Raw genomic sequence first — 3042 nt, forward strand, 5'->3', positions numbered from 1 at the left:
TATCCCCTGTGTGCCTTGTCGACTCAGTTATGGGCCATGTATGTTTACATAAACAATGATAGCGGCGGGCTCATTGAGTATAAACATGGGCCATGTATGTTTACTATAAACAATGATAGCGGCGGGCTCATTGAGTATAAACATGGGCCATGTATGTTTACATAAACAATGATAGCGGCGGGCTCATTGAGTATAAACATGGGCCATGTATGTTTACATAAACAATGATAGCGGCGGACTCATTGAGAATATGAGAGAGATTTTTCGCGGGGCCCCGCCACGCCCCCGCGCCGCCGCGTTCGTGGGTCGCGTTTTTGCGCACGCGGTCTCCCTCGCAGTCTCACACATAGCGCGTCTATAGCACGTCTATAGCGCGTTCTCCTTTCCACGCATAGCGCGCCCATAGCGTGTTCTCGCTCCTATGCACGCTACCGCCCCGCTGCCATGCTTGCTCGCTTACGCGCACGCTGCCGCGCCGCTGCCATGCTTACGCGGTCTCCTTCGCGCACGCGGTCTCCCTTGCGCTCTCGCTGCACGCGCTTTCGCCCATTGCGCGTTGTCTCGCTCATACTATGTAGGTTTTAGAAAAAAAATGTACAAGTATATTTATGAATACATAGACCAATATATTATAAACAAAAAAAATGTAGTGATTACAAAAAATATATATGAGAATCACCAGGAAGATATATAGTTTTACAAAATATGTATAAAATAAAATGAATAAAGTAAAGTCTCCCGTTTGGGAACGTTACATTCGCTTCCTGAGATGTTCCCTTGAACGCCAGGGGGATCGCGAATAACGCTTTCCGGGGAGATGCGAATGCCGGGATGAATAGCGTCCCTTTGATTTCGTAGAGAATTGCCTGTGGTGCCATCCGTTCCTCCTGCCCCTTCGCCTCAAGGTGCGGGGGCGTTCGAAATTGCGGGAAGGTATGACGCCTCCTCGAATGTTGCGTTTAAAAGGAGGCACGTAGAAGCCTCCTCGAATACAGCGTCGTCTCGCGATGCGACGTTTGATGGCTCTGCGTTCAGGGTCGCTGCTCGCGGCACCGCAGCTCGCGGCACCGCTGATGTTCGCGCAGCAAAACACTGGGGGATCCTAATAACAGATGAATAAAACAATAAAAAAGGTATCTCTTTAGAGACAGATAGTCTCTAGATTAGTTATACTTACTCGTAAAATGCACCTCTGCATAAGGTTGCACAGCGCGATCGTGTCTTCGTCATCGGACGGCACCAACGGGGATGGTGACGGTGGTTGCGACGACGTCGTCGACAACGACGACGACGACGACGGCGACGGCGACCACTTGGTTCGGTACATGTCGGTTCGCAGAATGTCGAACTGAGACTTGTCGCTCTAGCAAAATGACGAATCGAGACCAACTCCCGTGTATATACGTATACATCGACGGTCCTTTTGCTACGTGACACCGTTAGATAATAATAATAAGGGAAGAGGAGGTTGTTGAAAGAAGCGCCGATTTACGGCTGCTGTTTATAGACTCAACGAAAATGCGACGAAGGTGACGGCGACCACTTGGTTCAGTACATGTCGGTTCGCAGAATATTGAACTGAGACTTGTCGCTCTAGCAAAATGACGAATCGAGACCAACTCCCGTGTATATACGTATACATCGACGGTCCTTTTGCTACGTGACACTATTAGATAATAATAATAATAATAAGGGGAAGAGGAGGTTGTAGAAAGAAGCGCCGATATGCGGCTGCTGTTTATAGGCTCAACGAAAATGTGATGACAAAATGATTTAGACGAAGAAGCGGCGAGAGGTATAAGAGGTCATTAAAAGCGCGCGGTGTCACAGAAGGTGCCTCGGAAGTCTAATGAATCGGTCAGACCAACTCCCGTGTATATACGTATACATCGACGGTCCTTTTGCTACGTGACACCGTTAGATAATAATAATAAGGGGAAGAAGAGGTTGTTGAAAGAAGCGCCGATTTGCGGCTGCTGTTTATAGACTCAACGAAAATGCGACGACAAATGATTTAGACAAAGAAGCGGTCAGAGGTATAAGAGGTCATTCAAAGCGCGCGGTGTCACAGAAAGTGCCTCGGAAGTCTAATGAATCGGTCAAAGAGTGTGTCAAATGGCTCATCGTGCGAATAGAGTGCGCGAAGACGTGGAAGTTGATGTGGAGGATGAATCGGAAGGCACGTTGTCGTCCGATACGGGTGTCGTTAGTGATCAGAGCGAAGATCTAACGTTGCACAGGGAGAGATACGTGTCGCAGGCGGAACTCCGTGCGTTGACCGGGCGTACCAAGCATTGCATGATCCTGTGCTACTATTCGACCGGAGGTGCTCTGGCCCTATGCGCCTCCTGTATGATTCAGCTGAGAGACACTGAGCTTTACGGAATGAATCTAGTGTTGAAGCACGAGATCGATTACGAACAAGTGCTAAGTGGCCGATACTGCTCCAACTGCTGTGTGAGGATGTTTGTGATAATTCCTTGCAGCGTGTGTCCAATGTGCACGAATCAGAGCACGTAAAAAACATTAGCGACATGAAGAGGGTAAGGGTTATAAGCTGGAAGGAGTTCGATGTCATGTGCGTTCTCCGTGATTCGCATGGAGAGACCGATGTGCGACACGTATCGCCGGTGCAGTTTTTACGCAATCGGGAACTAGAAATACGCGGAACTGGTGAACGCTTCGCGAGACAGGGAGTCACAGTCGACCGAGAGCCCGTGCGTGAGTGGCCCCATCACGCGAAACGAAAGGTGTACGCGTGGTATCGCGAGAAAGCGTACGAGGACTACGAAATGTGTCACCCCATACAGCACAGAAGTTTGCAGCAATATTGCAGCAAAGTTGCAACATTGCATATTGCAATGCAATGCTTCAGAAACATTGTTAAAATATAGATTTGCAACATTATTTTAATAATGTTGTAACAATATTTAAAAAAAATGTGAAAAGAATTAACTACGATTTTGTGTTTAAATACTGTGTGTATACGCTTACGCACATCTTATAATCATTAAGTTTTATTAAATATCAATTAATTTTACA

The sequence above is a fragment of the Wasmannia auropunctata genome, unplaced genomic scaffold, assembly GCF_000956235.1.
Source record: "Wasmannia auropunctata unplaced genomic scaffold, wasmannia.A_1.0 LD336074.1, whole genome shotgun sequence".
Classification (NCBI taxonomy): domain Eukaryota; kingdom Metazoa; phylum Arthropoda; class Insecta; order Hymenoptera; family Formicidae; genus Wasmannia; species Wasmannia auropunctata.